General features: G+C 42.3%; 1 protein-coding gene and 1 non-coding gene across 2 annotated transcripts in view; both read right to left on the bottom strand.

Moving 5' to 3' along the window:
• The window catches only part of LOC126252963 (uncharacterized), a 529,370-nt gene that overhangs the window by 42,390 nt on the left and 466,632 nt on the right, over positions 1-20,348 (bottom strand). The window lies entirely within an intron of this gene.
• On the bottom strand, positions 19,351-19,424 carry Trnat-agu (transfer RNA threonine (anticodon AGU)). The gene has a single exon. It is a non-coding gene; the product is annotated as a tRNA-Thr (tRNA).

Raw genomic sequence — 20,348 nt, 5'->3', positions numbered from 1 at the left:
TTCGTGGACTGCTACCAGCGCCACCGCGCGACGGCCGCAGGTCAGCTGCACCGCATGGTCATACCCCGAGGTGATTTAAGCACGCAGACCGCCCACCAGAGCGTTGTTTCACCATGTATCAGCATTATTCTAAGTTTACGAGCATGAGTGTAGTTCATTAATTTTCTAAAAAAAAACAGTTTTCGCTTTGAACAAGTCCTAAAAAGCAGGTGAAGCACACCAAATTTGTAAATTGGTCTTATTTTGTCCAATAACAGTGCATTAATCACTAATATATACTTCCCATTCATAAACTCTAATATCAGGTCTGGTGAGGATATACAGAAGTAGAAGCACTGAGAAATTGTTGCGAACTTGTGGGAGACCTGCAGAGGATCAGGACTCGGTGCAGTAATTGGAGGCCTGCCCTCTACATAAAGAAATGTAAAACATCAACATTCCGTCTTTCATAGCTGAAAGCTGGTGACCCATCGAACAATCCTCTTAACAGTCTGCTTTCGTTTTTCCCAGTCTTCTGCATCTCGGGTAGCTGGCCCCAATTCTGATGTGTCTTCCTTTTTGTTCGATCCATCCATTGTCTCGGTAGTCTTTCCTGCAAAATATTCCCTTCGTATTTGCCTTGGATGATCATCTATTCCTAGTTTGTCGGCGAATTATGTGATCAAAGAACTGCAGGTTTCGCTGGAAACAAACAATGGACAACCTCTTCTCCAACCTGAGTTTTTGAAGGATTGATTTAGTCGTCCGTTTGTTCATTCATGGTATCCTCAGCATCCTCTTATATGTCCACATCTCAAAGAGTCAGTTCTTTTGATGTCACCTTCAGCTATTGTCCATGTGTCAGCGGCATAAAGAAAAAGTAGGTACACCATACATTTCAGCACTCTCAATTATTATGTGTGGTCACGGCTTGGTCTTTACAAATCGCTGTCTCTTTTGATGCAGCATCCCTACCCAGAACAATCCTACGTCGTATTTCCTGTGAAGAGCCACCATCTTTCTGAACCACTGAGCCCAGCTAGACGAAGTGATCGACTTAATCCTATTCTCACAGTGCATCAGTAGCTGGTAATGATTGACCTTTGCCAATTATCATGATCTTGGTCTTTTTCTTTTCAATTGGCAATCGAAATTCCTCACTTTCTCTCTGCTTCCAGAAGTTTCTTCATTTCCACTTGTGATTCTGCGCACAGTGTCGCGTTATCAGTAAATCTCAAATTACTGATTCTTCGCCCGCTGATTCGGATTTTTCTCATAAAATATTCTCCATCGATCTTAAATAGAATCGGCGATAAAATGCATTCTTGTTAACTTCTGTCATGATTTAAAGGGGCTTCAAATAGTTTATCTACTCTGATTATTACCGTATTGTTAGAGTAGATATTTTTGATAAGGGTAAAAAAATCACCAGTAACGCCCATTTCTGTTAGTACGCTCCACAGTACTTTCAATCGAATACAATGGAAAGTCTTGCTATAGTCGAAGAAAGAAAGAACTAATTGAGTATTGTATTTTTCCGTTAGCTGTCTGTCATTGAGAATCCCCTCCCGTGTTCCTTTATTATGCACAACCCCAGCATGCTTTGGCGGCATTTCTTTATCTAAGTAGGTTCTTAGGCGTTCATGGATGACACTGAGGAGCATCTTTCTGGCATGAAATCAATGGAATGGTTGTGTAGTTCTCACAACGATACCCGTTTTATTTTTTATGAGGAGGAATAATAAGCGACATGGACCAGTTTCTATCCATGTCCCATTATTCCATGTGCTGTTATATATTTCATGCTTGATTTTCGAGCCAAAATCTCCAGATGCTTTGATCATCTGAGCAGTAATAAGGTCAGGTCCCAGTGATTCGTTATTTTTCGATTGAGATACAGCTTTTCGGGTTTCTTCTTTTAAAATATTAGGTTCCTTCTCTACCGTGATGTTTGCACTACCAAGTTTTCCAGTTTTGTCTATGTAAAACTTTTTTCAGTATGTTCTCTACCGATCAATAGCTAGTTCCATGTTGGTTAGAGGTGTGCCATCTTCGTCTTCTATCATTCATGTCCTTGGTTTGAACGATCTTGGTAGTTTATTTATTTCATTGAACATGCATCTGGTCTCATTGTAATCCCGGAGTTTCTCAATTCTGTCATATGTTTCGCTGATATAATTATTTTTGTCTCTTCGGCAGTGGTACTACTGAGTTCCCTGTAATCCTCTAATCTCTAATTTCACTAGCTTTCTGTCCCCAGTAATTCGTATGGTTTCATAATTTTTATTTGAGACATCCAGAGCTGTTCTGCGACATTTTTATGGTAAAAAAATCCGTCACAGCTGTAAAGAATTTTATTGACTGATGTCTTGCACGACAGCAGTCGCTATACCCACCACGGTTTCGGTGTCTTAGCCCCATTATCAGGTGTTCCTGGAATCTAGCAGTACTAGAACGTCATGTCCATCCCCTGACAACTGATAGGCAAACATCCGCCTTAGGTGGACCGTCAAATAACAGTCACAATTTGGGACCTTATTTATCGATCCAAATACGGTGGATGTTTAGCTATTAGTTGTTAGGGTGTGGATATGACTTCCTACTACTGCTGGATTTCAGATACACGTGATGATGGAGCTAAGACCGCGAAACCGTGGTAGTGTATAGCCACTTGTGTTGTGCGAGACTTCTGTCAGTAAAGTATTTTACAACTGTGACGGATTTCTTTACCATGAACAGGTTGTATATTTTCGTTAGTAAGCCACTTATTTTTATTCACTTTTTGCTATACTTAATTAGTTACACTAATGTTGTAACTAATGTCTCCTTCAACAAATTCTATTTCTCTGCAGATTACGTACTAACCGACTGATCGTTCGAAAGTGTTTCTTGGACTCGATTCCTAAAAATTTCAGTTTCAGCTTTTGCTCTAATCTTCTTGCTTTTAGGGGTGTCTCTTCAATTTAGTCAGTTTCATTCTCAGTTTAAGACATAAATGCTGAGGATAAGAACCGCAGTCGTCACCAGAAAGAGTCTTAAAGCTTTTAACCGACGATCTCTATATTATACCAAACAAAGAACAGCCTGTCTTATTACGATATGTTCTATCTCGTGAGACCCAGGTGCAAAGTCTTGGTGGATTACGTTGGAATCAGGAGCTGGTTATAACAAACATGTTTTCCTGACAGAACTGAATCAGTCGATCTCAATGATCATTTCTTTCGCTTAAACCGTGATAGCTAAGTACTTCATTCCCTTCCTACCTCAGCATTAAAATCTCCTTGCACTACAGTCACTTCCTTTACGGGTGTCGATTCTAGTCAGTTGGAATTTACTCATAAAATTCTTCTTTCATCGTTAGTTGTTGAATATTGTACATATGCCTTTATTACATTTAGCTTGCAAGGTCTAGTGCTGAACAAGACTAATATTATTCGGTTACTGACACGCTGGTATTCAATCACTGCGGCATTCCATCCCTTGTGCACTAACAAGGTATCGCCATTGATCGAGTTATCTGATCTAGCAGACAATTATATTGTAATTAGCTGTTTTGAAGTTCCGTGTGCCTTTCCAGCGAGTCTCTACTAATTCTAATATCCCCATTTTAGTTCGCTGGTATTCCCTTTCCACACTCTGTAATTTTTCAATTTGGCATAATCCTTGTACATTCCAAGTCGAATTCTTGTATATATTCCTTTGGATGTTGGCAGTTTTACTTGCAGCCGTTGTCTGCCCCGCTCCCCCCCCCCCCCCTCCCCCCGATCCGACTGGATTGGGGGACTGTTCATATCTTAGCGCTGTTTGTGTCAGCAAATCTGTATGGCTTATCTTGGGACCAAAAACACTGGAATAGTTTCCCGTTGCCTTCCCCTGTCAGTTGGGAATATAAAGCAATATATAAAGAGCAGCTGAAGCGGTTAGGATAAATGGGAAGGTCATAGTTCATCCTGGATAAGGAGGTAGGACGAACGAAGAGCTCGCGTAGGCAGGATCACTAAATTTATGAAATAGTACTGTTAGTTATTGGGACTGCGAAGGGGTTCCTACCGGCTACTCACAATGTGAGCGTAAAAATGACTAAGCACTATGAGACTTAACATCTGAGGTCATCAGTCCCCTAGACGTAGAACTACTTAAACCTAACTAACCTAAGGACATCACACATATCCATGCCCGAGGCAGGAATCGAACCTGCGACCGTAATAGCAGCGGTGTTCCGGACTGAAGCGCCTAGAACCGCTCGGTCACAGCGGCCGGAAAACTGAGTTTAAACGGGCTGAAATACCTCTGACTACTTGGTTGCATGTTTATCGAACATTCACTGGAAAGTATCAGATCCATTAAATATTCAAGAGTGTATGCACCGGCCTTAGTAAAATGAAAAGATCACATAAAATTAATCAAATGAAAGCCAGAGGCCAGACAAATTAACTGCACGAATCCTCAGGAAATGTCACGCCATTCACGAAGGTAGTAGATTACAATTGTTCCTCAATCCGGGATCCTTATGAGGTGTGACTAACAGTCGAAATGGAGAAGATTCGAAGAAGATCTACGTTTTTGGTAACGGGTTGCTGGGTCACAGAGGTTCCTAAGTGCAGTGGCATATGCAACAACAGAGACGTCGTGCATTTGAATGTGATTTGATGCTAAAATTCCGGGGACCTACGATGCCGGAAAACTCAGATTACCCATTGCTTCCTTCTATCTATATATTTTCAGAAATACTTCTTCTTCTTCTTCGCTTCAAGGAGTAGACTTATAGCCCGTTCCGTCTACACGAAAGCCATATTTTCCTTGGTCATCCTGTATTTCCTTTTCCTTTAGGTCTATAGTCCATTGAATGTGTGACTATTTTTTATGCCACCATTCTTTCAATATGCTTCTTCCGTTTAGTTGCCCCGGACTTTCAACCACGCAAAGTATAATTCTTACCTTATTTCAGAATTGTTTGATCTCTGAGTATATCCTTTTAATTCCCTGAAAAGTTTCATTTCAGCTGACTGTATCCTTTTTTCGTCGTGATCATAGGTGTTCCAGTTACTTTGTACAAGTTTGTATTTATGTCTTTGTATATCATTCGAAACTTACTTAACTTACTGGAGATGTAATTACCATATTCATAACTTATATGACAACGTACTAACAGAAAGTGGGACACGTGTCCTACAAATTTCCATTTAGCATTATTTTAGAAGATATTGTGTACTCCTTTAAAAAACATAAATTGGGTTTTATTTATTTTCTGATATTCTTAAATTATAGAGTTTGCTTATCAAGTACAAGCGATGTAGAGCAAATTGTAAATAATTATCTGTCGTATATAAAAATTGGTTTTCCATATTTAACTTTTAATTTTACATCTGGGTTAACTTCTTGTTTCCATTGTCCAACAGTGTCGCCAGTAAATATATTAAATAAAGTGGATGGGAGAATGCACCCTTGCCATACTCCTCTGTTAACTGCTGTTGATTCTGTTGTCTCTTTGCCTCTATTGATTAAAGTTTCGTTATTTAAATACAGACGTTTTATCACTTGTATTAAATGTTAAGGACTACTTCGTTTGTACATTATACTCAACAGCACATACCTATTCACTCTGTGGCAGAAATACTGTGGAGGTGTTATTGGAGAAGTATGAGCGCTGGTTGATGGTTATTAACAGTCGTTTCATTTCCGCACTATTCGCTACTGAAACAGGAAAGGGAGGCAAGTGACAGAGGTGCACAAAGGCAGCACACAGATATAGATGTGGGGCGCCTTGCAACCGCCACACTCCTTTTTCTTTTTTGCCAGTATGGCCGCCCACCACCTGCCGCGCTCGAAGCCTGCCCCCCCCCCCCCCCCCGGGGGCAGAAGCGTTCAGGAGTTCGGACATAACAGCGCTGTCAGGGCAGGGAAGATGAATGGTCCTTCATTGTGCGGGACGTATGTAAGAAGGGCCGCCGCTGCCGCGTGCAAAATACCGCGTTCGTAGCAAGCACACAAGAGCGCCTGCCACTAAGTTTTACATGAATCATGACACTGATTTCCGTTTCCACGATAGAATACAGCTTTGTTAGATTTGACTATAGATAATGAGCGACAAATATGATCCAAGTCTCGGAAGTCTAAGCGAAGTAGTTACACATGTAGTTTTCGTGAGCTATTTTCTTCCCCTCCTGATTCGAATGTAAAGCGTAAAAAGAACCTGAATCGTTCTTAGATACAGTCTGAACGTAAGCCAGCAGCGAAAACCAGATAGTATAAAAACAAAGCAGGCTCGTTGTAGGCGTGATGTTATGACGTAGTAAACACTTGATAAACCACGGCACAATTGTAGATATTTCGTTTTTTCCAACTGTTTTTCTTGCACAGCACCACCAGCCGGGCTGATCTAACTGAACTAGTTAAGGGTGATGTGTACTTATTCGCATCGCAGTTGCGTCTTGTGGGGCTTGGAGTCGCTTTCAGACCTCTGGCGTTGGCGTTAGCTTTCCTGGGGAGGAGGCCACTAAGTGGTTCCTTTGACTAAGGTCCTACTGACAATGTATGAGAGCTTAGTCGTATTCCGTATCTGAATCTTCAAGCAGGGAAGCGGTACCGGGTATCGATCTCAGTTACGGTGTGTAGCCTGTGACTCTGATGGGGTGTCCCTTCTGGTACGAGGGCAGTTCAGTAAGTAATGCAACACATTTTTTTTCTCGGCCAATTTTGGTTGAAACAACCGGAAATTTCTTGTGGAATATTTTCAAACATTCCCGCTTCGTCTCGTATAGTTTCATTGACTTCCGACAGGTGGCAGCGCTGTACGGAGCTGTTAAAATGGCGTCTGTAACGGATGTGCGTTGCAAACAACGGGCAGTGATCGAATTTCTTTTGGCGGAAAACCAGGGCATCTCAGGTATTCATAGGCGCTTGCAGAATGTCTACGGTGATCTGGCAGTGGACAAAAGCACGGTGAGTCTTTGGGCAAAGCGTGTGTCATCATCGCCGCAAGGTCAAGCAAGACTGTCTGATCTCCCGCGTGTGGGCCGGCCGTGCACAGCTGTGACTCCTGCAATGGCGGAGCGTGCGAACACACTCGTTCGAGATGATCGACAGATCACCGTCAAACAACTCAGTGCTCAACTTGACATCTCTGTTGGTAGTGCTGTCACAATTGTTCACCAGTTGGGATATTCAAAGGTTTGTTCCCGCTGGGTCCCTCATTGTCTAACCGAACACCATAAAGAGCAAAGGAGAACCATCTGTGTGGAATTGCTTGCTCGTCATGCGGCTGAGGATGACAATTTCTTGTCAAAGATTGTTACAGGCGATGAAACATGGGTTCATCACTTCGAACCTGAAACAAAACGGTAATCAATGGAGTGGCGCCACACCCACTCCCCTACCAAGAAAAAGTTTAAAGCCGTACCCTCAGCCGGTAAAGTCATGGTTACAGTCTTCTGGGACGCTCAAGGGGTTATTCTGTTCGATGTCCTTCCCCATGGTCGAACGATCAACTCTGAAGTGTATTGTGCTACTCTTCAGAAATTGAAGAAACGACTTCAGCGTGTTCGTAGGCACAAAAATCTGAACGAACTTCTCCTTCTTCATGACAACGCAAGACCTCACACAAGTCTTCGCACCCGAGAGGAGCTCACAAAACTTCAGTGGACTGTTCTTCCTCATGCACCCTACAGCCCCGACCTCGCACCGTCGGATTTCCATATGTTTGGCCCAATGAAGGACGCAATCCGTGGGAGGCACTACGCGGATGATGAAGAAGTTATTGATGCAGTACGACGTTGGCTCCGACATCGACCAGTGGAATGGTACCGTGCAGGCATACAGGCCCTCATTTCAAGGTGGCATAAGGCCGTAGCATTGAATGGAGATTACGTTGAAAAATAGTGTTGTGTAGCTAAAAGATTGGGGAATAACCTGGTGTAATTCAATCCTGAATAAAACAACCCCTGTTTCAGAAAAAAAATGTGTTGCATTACTTATTGAACTGCCCTCGTATATACTCCTCGCTGAATCTTTGAGGAAGTCCGTCAGGAACGATATTCCGATTGCTTCATGAAGAGTAATAATCCATGTTAGCAGATGCACCCGTAAACTCCAACGAAGGTTCTTGTTTTTAATCCTTTTTGAGCATCTTCGTTCTTGTGACGCTGAACATTTCCCTTGTGGTGCACCTGTACATGTCTGACAGGCATGCAACTGAGCGATAAAGACGCTACTTAGTGCCAGATCTGTCGCCCATGCTGATGAAGAACGGGTACAAGGCCATCGCTACATACTCAGCGTACCGACGGAACAAGAGTTTGTAGTCTAATTTAACCCCAAAATTTTTTGTGACCAGCGATTAAGGTATTCTGATGCTCTTGACGGTAACGTTATTGCGAATGATAGATTTCTTCTTTGTAAAATACATCGCCCTCGTTTTTTTTTGGCATTTAGTACAGTTTTGCTTAGCATGGACCACTTGATCTTTTTATCGACTTAGCTGTGGAGACGGCTAATTAGCTCCCCTGTACTGTGCGCTTGAGTGAACAGAGCCGTATCACCTGCTTATTGAGCTAATGGGTATTGTGGCTCCAAGAGAAAATCGTTTAAGTAGGTGTTAAAATAATACGAGCGACAGAATTGAGCCTTGTGGCGTGCAAGACGAGGGGGGGCTGTGTGCTGGAGCGCTGGTCGTTTTGTGTGGCCGCAGAAATCTTGTTTTGGAGAGAATGTCAGCGATGGGATGAACGTAGATATCCGGAATTGTGGTTCGCGTTACCAGTTTGTAGATCAGGTTTTGCCGCCAAACCTTATTAAAGGACCGAGCGAGGTGGTGCAGTGGTTAGCACACTGGCCTCGCATTCGGGAAAACGACGGTTTAATACCGCGTCCGGCCATCCTGATTTAGGTTTTCCGTGATTTCCCTCAATCACTCCAGGCAAATGCCGGGATGGTTCCTTTGAAAGGGCACGGCCGACTTCCTTCCCCGTCCTTCCCTAATCCTATGAGGCCGATGACATCGCTGTTTGGTCTCTTCCCACAAACAACCCAACCCAACCCTTATTAAAGGCATTCTGTAGACGGATAAGGACAGCCGATGTGGACATAACGCAATTGAATCCCTGGTGATTTGCTCGGCCAGGCAAACTACTTGCATTTCTGCGAACATGTGTGAATTAAAGCTGAATTTTTGATGTCACATAGTGTTACTAGTGGTCATATTCATTGCAGGAGAAGTATGTTCAGCACCGTGGACATCGTGTTAAGAAGGCTGATTCGACAGTTATTCCTTGGTATTGTCGAGTCGTTGCTGTGTTTTTGTATGGCAGCTAACATCGCCTCTTTCCATTGCGACGAAAAGTGCCGGCAAGAAGGCAACGGTTTAGGAACCGCATCAGCAAAACCAAGGGCAGGCGTGGAAGATATCAAAGGTGGATATTCGTGATGCCGTCCAAGCTAAGGGCAGACTTTTTTACATCGAAGAACGTTCCGGACCTCCACTGGAGTGATAAGTCGTGGTTGAGGGAGAGGTGGTGTATTCTAGAAAGCATCGATCGCTTTGGGGATACACCGTCCCATCTGCAATGCGTGGCGTAAGGGTTCAATGCGACGACTCGAGTTTGGGCCTCTCAAATTTATCGAACATTTGGTGCTGTAAGTGAGGTCCATTGCTGTTCTGAGAGGGTGGAGCGCCCTTGGCTTGTTGCATCTCAGTCCGATTTGGTTTGAAGACGAAAGTGGTCCATTCTGTCTTTCCACTTATCATTTTCCCACTCGACAAGGAGACGTCGTAGTTCCCGTTGGAGGCGGCGCATGCCGATGCTATCTGTGCCCGGCGTGACATGCCTGCCCTACCGTTTGTCGGCAGCAATCAGCATCTCTACATCGCCTGTGCATTCGACGCCATCGATAGGCGAAGACCCTAAAGAGTGATTCGGGGCTCACAGTGAGGTCAGCAGCCACCATGAAAAGGAAAGTTCACTGAATGTCATTGCATTGTAACATTAAATACAGTAATTTATTTCATGAATACTTGCTTGCTTTTTCGATGGATACCGGCATCGGTTTTCTCTTAATAATGCCCAATCGAAGACATCTGAGGCAAAACGCTCATGACGCGAGCGCTATTACGATATTATACTGTACTGTTCTAATTTCTTCAAACAGATGATTTTAAACAGATTTACAACACAAATTTTGGACACTTTTGTTCACTGTCATCTCTATTTTGGAATACAGATTACGGGAGTGGAAACATTTTGCAGGCCGGGGTCGCCGAGCGGTTCTAGGCGCTACAGTCTGGAACCGCGGGACCGCTACGGTCGCAGGTTCGAATCCTACCTCGGGCATTGATGTGTGTGATTTCCTTAGGTTGGTTAGGTTTAAGTAGTCCTAAGTCCTAGGGGACTGATGACCTCAGAAGTTATGTATTTCAAATAAGTATCTTTGTTACTGAAAGTGGAACAAAGCAAACAGGAAACAAGAAATTTGCATGTGTCCCTCGAGAGGAGCGAGTCATGACCGAAAATCTCATCGCCTGGGAATGAAAGGGCCTTACGAGTGATTAAAATTGGGAGGGGAAAAAGAAAAGAATTGTGAATGGAAGTATGGTGGCTCGTGAAGTGACTCTACCTCCTCCATACTAGTAAATAAAGCAATTCGTGAGGGCTGTGCATCCAAAAGTTAGATAACTTGCACATCTGACAAATTCTCTCTTCTTCAAGGTAAAAAGATAAAACAAGATAAGTTTCTGGACCCGAAAATCAAGGAAAAAAACTTCTGAAGCGCACTTAACTTGGAAACAAAAGATAACATAGGTATACTTTATGAAGATAAGGGAATTTCCTTGGAAGAAGAAAGAACTAACAGCTATAGAGCTATGGTGAATAAGTTGACTGAATCCTATAAATGGATGGAATGCAATTTGGAAAGGTACATCTGGAATACTGTACGGAGAATGATGTATTCTAAGCATATATTTTTTAACTTGAAAAATTTGTCTATGGGGAGCTGACTCTTCTTGTATTATTATTATTATTATTCGAGTGTGCTTCGAACATTAAAGGCGCTAGGTACAAAAGAAAAAAAGTAGTAATGATTATCTTTTGTTTGCTCATTTTTCTTCTATTGTCAATAAACGTATATTTATAAAGAGTGCTACAAAAGTGTATGCCACTTGGTTCACTCGATTCGTTAGTAACATCACAAACTCCTTTTAATACCAAGTTCATGCTCAGACTAAACAAGTTGCGTCGTTAAGGTATCTAGGTTGCTATGCAAATAAGTTACACAATGACAAAAGATGTTAATAAGTTGCTGTAGATCTCGATTAGGTACGAATATTTTAATGAACAGATGTTATTTTTCTCGTCGCAGTCTGTTACATAATCATGTGAAAACACTAAGGTAATTGAAAACTCTCTACAAATTACTAATTCAAAATAATCCTTAAGGGTGTTATTACTATTTCTTGGCCACTCATAGTTTATCTGGGATAGTTACAATGTCAAAAATAAATGTAACCTACTGTCCATTTCTAAGGGAAGATAATGCTATGTTCGTCAATTATGTCAATCTGGTGAGTATGTGTACTAAAACTGCTTGTTTGGCCGTATATTAGGTGTAAAATTAGATATCACACACTAAAATCCACGTTGTAAAACACATTGTACAAACATGTGTATCACGATCGTTTCTACGTCTTATAGTGCTATTGTGCTAAGTACGAGTGTTCGTTTCTGCAGAAAAAAAATCTGTTGGAATGCCAATGAAGATAATGTATGGTGCTATACGGCGATTATCTTCACTAAGAGACTCTCGTACAACACACAAATGTGAGGAATGAGATGCATAGCTATGCGGTTAGGGAGTAAAGCTCCGCTCATCTAGCTGTCTACATTCTGTTCCTCATAATCACGCACTTAAAAAGCACAAAATCTGCATTAACAAAAACAACACAAAGGCTTTGGCACATTAAGTTATCGTCTACCTTTAACATCAGCAACACTAACTGTCTGTTTTGCCTCTTCATACTACCACTTGTTTTCTCCTTTTCTGTATTAATGACACTAACGTCACACCAGCTGCCGTCTTGTACACAGGCTTTCTCTGTAAACAGGCATACTTCTCCAGATGATGTCACTGAACGACGAGCCGTTCACTGTCTTCTAGAGAACAACATTGTTAAAAGTTACCTATGCAAACTGCTAACATATATCGCATTGCTGCTAAATTCAGAAAAGATCCATGAGCCCACTGAAGAAACCGTTATTTCTTTCTCCAGTTTGTGCGTTAAACGCAATGGTCAATCGCTGGTTGCAGTGCAAGAAAAGTTAATACCCTAGCATAGTATCAATAAAATGTCTGGCTGAATTTAAAGAGTAGTTAGAAGTGTGTAGATAAAAGACAGCACCCTTGTTTTTTACCTATACGAATGTGTATTAAATTCAAATGTTAAAACTAATGTTCCATATGTTATTTCTTAGAAATGTTATTAAGTTTCCACTGTGTGGCAACTTAAACCAGCTATCGCCAAGTGTACCTTAACCTTTACTTTAGATCAGTAATGCCAATAAGAGAGCCACGTGAATTTTGTACTGCTGTAGAAAAATAATACAGATATATTCTGGATTCTATAGAGTAATATTTTATTTTCGTGCAGAGATGGAGCCGGCCAGAGAGGCCGAGCGGTTCTAAGCGCTACAGTCTGGAACCGCGCGACCGCTACGGTCGCAGGTTCGAATCCTGCCTCGGGCATGGATGTGTGTGATGTCCTTAGGTTAGTTAGGTTCAAGTGATTCTAAGTTCTAGGGGACTGATGACCATAGATGTTAAGTCCCATAGTGCTCAGAGCCATTTGAACCATTTTGCAGAGATGGACTTTTGGCCGTGATCAGAGATCAAACTTTCCTCTATATGAAACATTGCCCTACGTAGTGCAAGTAATAACATAATAGAAAGTGAAATGTCTTTGGTAGACAAAAAAATTGCTCTGAGCACTGTGGGACTTAACTTCTGAGGTCATCAGTCCCCTAGAACTTAGAACTACTTAAACCTAACCTAAGGGCATCACACACATCCATGCCCGAGGCAGGATTGGAACCTGCGACCGTAGCGGTCGCGCAGCTCCAAACTGTAGCGCCTAGAACTGCTCGGCCACTCCGGCCGGCCTTTGAGAAGCAGAGCAGAACCCTTGTTCATCGAAGTGTTTATGAAGCTGACATATACTGTTTGATATTTTCTTTTTCATACCTCTGTATTACGGAAGTACGCGGTTTAAGTGATATTCTGCATTGTAGATATCTCAAACGCATCATTTTTAGCGAGCTTTCTTGTGCTTACGTGTAGGTAAATGTGATGTCGATGGATAATTGTGCTATAGATCTAGTTATTATTTAGCAGCTGATCATGGGAAGCAAAGGAGATACAGAGTATTAACTTTCTAGTGAGTCTTGGAACCATAAATATTATCGGTAAATATCGCAGCCTTCCCCGAAAGTTCGTTTCTGTAGTCCCAGACGTACACACCTCAAGTAGCCCCAAGGTGAAAATGAGTGTTATGGAACAATAAAACAGATTATTTAGATGTGAAGGTAACGAGAATTCACAGCCGTATTTCTGGCACCAAGTGTGCCTTAACCAGTAACGTACACCAATAATGTCAGCATCTTTACTTATTTTGAGAAATAATACGAACGGTTTACAGGTGGAAATTATATTTTGATACTTCAGAGAGCACAATTAGCGCATTTTAAAATCTAATTTATACCACCAGCAGTAATATCTTTACACATTTGCGTAAATAATACAGGCAATTGGGATGTGGAAATAACAAGAGTCCACAGTAATGTTTTAGGTACTTTAGGTACTTATCTTAATCCGCTAATTACACCGGTAAAGTCAGTATCTATATGTATTGAGGTAAATAATACACACAGTTTAGACACGGAAATACATTGACATATTTCATTTAACGGTGCACTGTGCTTTGCGGTAAGTGAGGTATAAATATCATACTTTAATCGTTGATAAATGGGGTACAGGAAAGAATATAGTTGGTTTGGGATCACAAATTGGTTGGCTGTTTCGTTTTAATGTCAGGTAAAATACTAAAAATGGTTCAAATGGCTCTGAGCACTATGGGACTCAACTGCTGAGGTCATTAGTCCCCTAGAACTTAGAACTAGTTAAACCTAACTAACCTAAGGACATCACACACATCCATGCCCGAGGCAGGATTCGAACCTGCGACCGTAGCGGTCTCGCGGTTCCAGACTGCAGCACCAGAACCACGCGGCCACTTCGGCCGGCCGGTAAAATACTGATTTGTGATTAGGGGAGCAATATACACTACTGGCCATTAAAATGCTACACCACGAACATGACGTGCTACAGACGAGAAATTTTACCGACAGGAAGAAGATGCAGTGATAAGCAAATGATTAGCTTTTCAGGGCATTCACACAAGGTTGGCGCCGGTGGCGACACCTACAGCGTGCTGACATGAGGAAAGTTTCCAACCGATTTCTCATACACAAATAGCAGTTGACCGGCGTTGCCTGGTGAAACGTTGTTGTGATGCCTCGTGTAAGGAGGAGAAATGCGTACCATCACGTTTCCGACTATAATAAAGGTCGGATTGTAGCCTATCGCGATTGCGGTTTACCGTATCGCGACATTGCTGCTCGCGTTGGTCGAGATCCAATGACTGTTAGCAGAATATGGAATCGGTGGGTTCAGGAGAGTATTACGGAACGCCGTGCTGGATCCCAACGGCCTCGTATCACTAGCAGTCGACATGACAGGCATCTTATCCGCATGGCTGTAACGGATCGTGCAGCCACGTCTCGATCCCGAGTCAACAGATGGGGACGTTTGCAAGACAACAACCATCTGCACGAACAGTTCGATGACGTTTGCAGCAGCATGGACTATCAGCTTGGAGACTATGGCTGCGGTTACCCTTGACGCTGCATCACAGACAGGAGCGCCTGCGATGGTGTACTTAACAACGAACCTGGGTGCACGAATGGCAAAACGTCATTTTTTCGGATAAATCCAGGTTCTGTTTACAGCATCATGATGGTCGCATCGGTGATTGGCGACATCGCGGTGAACCCACATTGGAAGCGTGTATTCGTCATCGCCATACTGACGTATCACCCGGCGTGATGGTATGGGGTGCCATTGGTTACATGTCTCGGTCACCTCTTGTTCGCACTGAGGTCACTTCGAACAGTGGACGTTACATTTCAGATGTGTTACGACCCATGACTGTACCCTTCATTCGATCCCTGCGAAATCCTACATTTCAGCAGGATGATGCACGACCTCATGTTGCAGGTCCTGTGCGGGCCTTTCTGGATACAGAATATGTTCGACTGCCTCCCTGGCCAGCACATTCTCCAGATCTCTCACCAATTGAAAACGTCTGGTCAATGGTGGCCAAACAACTGGCTCGTCACAATACGCCAGTGACTACTCTTGATGAACTGTGGTATCGTGTTGAAGCTGCATGGGCAGCTGTACATGTACACGCCATCCAAGCTCTGTTTGACTCAATGGCCAGGCGTATCAAGGCCGATTTTATGGCCAGATGTTGTTGTTCTGGGTACTGATTTCTCAGGATCTATCCACCAAAATTGTGTGAAAATGTAATCACATGTCAGTTCTAGTATAATATATTTGTCCAATGAATACCCGTTTGTCATCTGCATTTCTTCTTGGTGTAGCAATTGTAATGGCCAGTAGTGTAAATGTGTACGTTCGGTTAGAAGATTCCTGACTGTCCTACTTCCAAGAAAGGGATGTGGCTTAAGAGAGGGAGGGGTTGGGAAGGGGGATAGCTTAGCAGAGGGAACGGGAGAGGTATGAGGAGGGAATGGCATGTGAAAAGGCGAAGGGGTGTGATGTCGAACATTTGTCCCTGCCTCTACTTGTAAGCAAGCCAACACTACAGGACCGAATATGGTCGGAAGTATAACTGCATTCCTTCTGCAGTGTACACGATAAGTGATATTTCTATTAGAACGCTGCTATGTTGAACTTTTTTTTTGAGTCGTCAATCTACTGACGGGTTTGATGTGGTCCTCCACGAATTCCTCTTCTGTGCCAATCACTTCATCTCAGAGTATCTCTTACAACCGACTTCCTCAATTATTTGCCGGATGTATCCCAAATTTTGTCTTCCTGAACACTTTTTACTCTCTACAGCTCACTTTAATAGTGTGAAAGTTATTCCCTGATGTCTTAACAGATCGGGTATCATCATGTCCCCTTTTCAAATCAGTGTTTTCCACACATTCCTTTCCTCTCCAATTCTGCAGAGAACCTACTCATTACATACCTTGTCACTCCACCTAATATTCAATATTCTTCTCTAACACCACATCTGAGATACTTCTGTTCTCCTCTGTTCCAGTTTTCCCAACACTCCATGTCTCACTGCCATACAGTGGCACATTCTGAGAATTTCTACTCAAAATGCCTATGATTTGATACAAGTAGACTTAAGAGAAGAAGTCGTTAGTCTGCTTTCTATGTTCTCCTTGCTCCATACATCGTGTTATTTGTACCTAAGTAGCAGAATTCCGGAACTTCATCTACTTCATGATCGCCAGTTATGATGATGTTTTCGTTGTTCTCAATTATGCTACTTCTCATTACTTTCTTCTTTCCCAGATTTTCTCTCAATCTATGTCCTGTACCCAACAGACTTCATTTCATTCATAAGGTCCTGTCATTCTTCAGTTTCTCTGAGGATAGCAATGTCGTCAGCGACTCCTGACACTGGTATTCTTTCACCTTTAATTTTAATCCCACTTCTAAAACTTTCTTTTATTTCCCTTATTGCATAGATTGCATAGATTGAACAGCAGGGTGAAAGACTATAATATTGATTTACACTCTTTTTAATCAGTGCATTTCGTTGATGATCTATATTCTTATTGTTTCCTCTTGGTTCTTGTACATATTATATATTACTCGCAATTGCCTATAGCTGATTCAAATATTTCTCAGAATTTCAAACATTTTGCACCAATTTATATTGTCGAACGCTTTTTCCTGGTCGACAAATCCTATGAACTTATCTTAATTTTTCTTCAGGTTTGCTTGCATCATCAACCGCAACGCCACAAATGCATCTCTGTTGCCTTTACCTTTTCTAAAGCCAGACTGATAGTCATGTAACAGATCCCCAATTTTCATTTCCATTCTTCTGTATGTTATTCTTGTGAGCAACTTGGTGCATGAGCTGTTAAGCTGACTGCGCGATAATTCTCGCATTTGTCGTCTCTTGCAATGTTGGAAATAGCGTAGAAGGCGTTTTTTCCGAAAGCCTGGTGGTATATTGCCAGTCGCATAAATTCTACACAAATGTGAATAATTGTTTCGGTGCTACTTCCTCCAACGATTTTAGAAATTCCGATCGGGTGTTATCTATCCCTTCTGCTTTATTTGATTTTAAGTCTTTCAAAGCCCTTGTAATCCTGATTCTAATACTGGATCCCTAACTCCTCCTATCGACCTGTTTCTTCTTCTGTCCATCTTCAGATATGTCCTCCCAGCCATACGGGCCCTCAATTTACTCTACCAATGCACTCTCTCCTCTGAATTTGACGCTGTAATTCCCATTGCATTCTTAAAGTTACCTCCCTTGCTTTTAATTTCACCGAAGATTTTTTGTCTTATGTATGTTCTATGTCTGTCCTTTCGCACTTCTTCTTCGATTTCTTCACATATTTCTTTTAACCATTTCGCCTTAAATTTCCTGCACTTTATTTCATTCCTAAGTGATTTGTATTTCTGTATTATTGAATTTCCCTGAACATTTTTGCACTTCCTTTTATGTCGATTAACTGAAGTATTTATTCTGTTACCCATTCGCAATTACCTTCCTTATACCTATGTTTTTCTCTCCAGCTTCTGTGATTGCCCTTTCTAGAGATTTCCATTCCTTTTCAACTGAACTGCCTGGTGCGCTATTCATTACCGCAATATCTATAGCGTCAGAGAACTCTTTATTTCTTAGAACTTCCATATCCCACTCCTTTGCGCACTGATTCTTCCTGTCTAGTCTCCAACTTCGGCCTAGTCTACATCATTGCAAAATTGTGATGGTAGTCTATTAAGCAATACAAACTAGTTTTTATGTCACCAAAATGCAACAAAACTGGCTGTACCATTGTTCCATTACGTCCCATTAAATTTGCAGTGAGTGATAACTTCATTTTTTGTTTTGTTTTACGCATTTGTTTATTGAAACTGATCCGACATACAGAATTTTTCCGTCAGTATTTAACTTATGTGCAAATAATAGTGAAACCATAACCCTTCTGCTCCAATATATCCCCACAACTAACCACTACCAGCCACCTACTTCCACGTGTGTGCACCTATGTTGCCATGTTTATTTCACTGGGCTTAAGATAGTTTCCTTGGGATGGGTTTGGATGTTATGGAGTCGAAAATTGCTTGAAGTCATCTCACTTTAATTACTACAATATGTAATTAGTGACGATGTATTTTTCGAGCTGAACTTTATGAAATTATGTGATTTCATTTGGAATGTTCATGAATGTTATGGAAAATTCAGCAATGTTCTAATGTGTTCCTGAATACTTCAGAAAAGCTATTAATGGTTTCAAATTTTCTCCAGTGTCATGGAATTTTCTTCTGTGTCGTCGAATCGCCAGCCATCAGAAATGTGACACATTAAGAAAAAACCTCATTAATTGGAGTAGTAGAAGCTTCATCATTGACGAGCTCCGCTTCGGATTGAGACCCGATGAGCAGCCAAAATATATCTGGAGACACCCTGGACAGTAGTCGGATATCAACCAGACTATCGCCTATCATATGGTGCGACTACCACGAATGATGGTCTGGGGTGACACCTGGCTCTGGCTCTGAGCACTATGGGACTTAACATCTGAGGTCATCAGTCCCCTAGAACTTAAAACTACTTAATCCTAACTAACCTAAGGACATCACACACATACATGCCCGAGGCTGGATTCGAACCTGCTACTGTAGCGATCGCGCGGCCCCAACTGTAGCGCCCAGAACCGCTCGGCCACCCCGGCCGGCGGGTGACATCCCTTACACTACTGAGGTACGTCGATGATATTCTTCGTCCTATTTTGTTGCCCTTCATGGCAAGCTATCCTGGGCTCACATACCTGGAATATAATGCCCGCCCGCACACGGCTAGAATTTCTATTGCTTTTCGTAGTTATATATACTTGTATATATGGAAACAGTAACTGTCCACGAAAGAACAGATTACTGTTGTTGACCGTGCAGCTTTTCCCTGGAATAAATGATGACTAACTGAAACCCTCAGCTGCCGACAGGTGTTGTTGATATACCTCGATGTGGACAGCTGAAAATGTGTGCCCCGACCGGGACTCGAACCCGGGATCTCCTGCTTACTTGGCAGACGCTCTATCCATCTGAGCCACCGAGGACACAAATGAATAGCACGACAGCAGGGACTTACCCTTGCACGCTTCCCGTGAGACTCACATTCCCAACTGTCCACAATTCCACGTATGTAATGTACCTTATAGACATTTGCATATTCACTCATTACTCGCGCACGCTTTGGCGATTCCCGTAAGAGTTTGGGCAACATGTGCGCATTCGCACGGACGAAGGTCAATGGCTGGGTAGCCATTAACTATATGTATATGGAAAGGGATAAGTCCCTGCAGTCGCGCTATTCATCTGTGTCCTCGGTGGCTCAGATGGATAGAGCGTCTGCCATGTAAGCAGGAGATCCCGGGTTCGAGTTCCGGTCGGGGCACACATTTTCAGCTGTCCACATCGAGGTATATCAACAACACCTGTCTGCAGCTGAGGGTTTCAGTTAGTCAGCTTTTGTTAGTGTTTGTCAGACCCCATCATGGCCGGCAAGGACACCGGATCCCTCTCTAATTGAGAACTTTTGAAAGATTCGTGGTAGGGCCCTCCAACCATCTAGGGAGTCTGACGATCTAAGGCGCCAAATGGATGCAATTTGGCTCGATATCTCACAGAAGAACATCCAGCAACTGCTTGAATAAGCGGAAGAGGTGGACCAACGCGTTGTTGACTTGCTCAATTTGTGAAGCTCATCAGATTTTTCTGAAATTGTAATTATTTGTTTGTCTGTACATGTACATCACAACTGCCGATTTCGGCCGCATTCGAATAATTCCTATAGGTTGCAAATTTCTTCTATCTTAGAACATAATTTAGAACGATCTTGAGTGTTCTTGAATTATTTCCAATCTCCCAAAACTAGGAATACTCAGTGCTGTGTTCCGTAAGTTTCGGCCTCTGAGATTTATACGTGTGTGTCAAAATTACATTAGTTATAAGAGAAAAAAATGAATTCTCCTGAATGTACA

The sequence above is a fragment of the Schistocerca nitens genome, chromosome 4 (genome assembly GCF_023898315.1).
Source record: "Schistocerca nitens isolate TAMUIC-IGC-003100 chromosome 4, iqSchNite1.1, whole genome shotgun sequence".
Lineage (NCBI taxonomy): Eukaryota > Metazoa > Arthropoda > Insecta > Orthoptera > Acrididae > Schistocerca > Schistocerca nitens.
The sequence above is the reverse complement of the archived record's forward strand: the minus strand, read 5'-3'. Positions and strand labels throughout refer to the sequence as shown.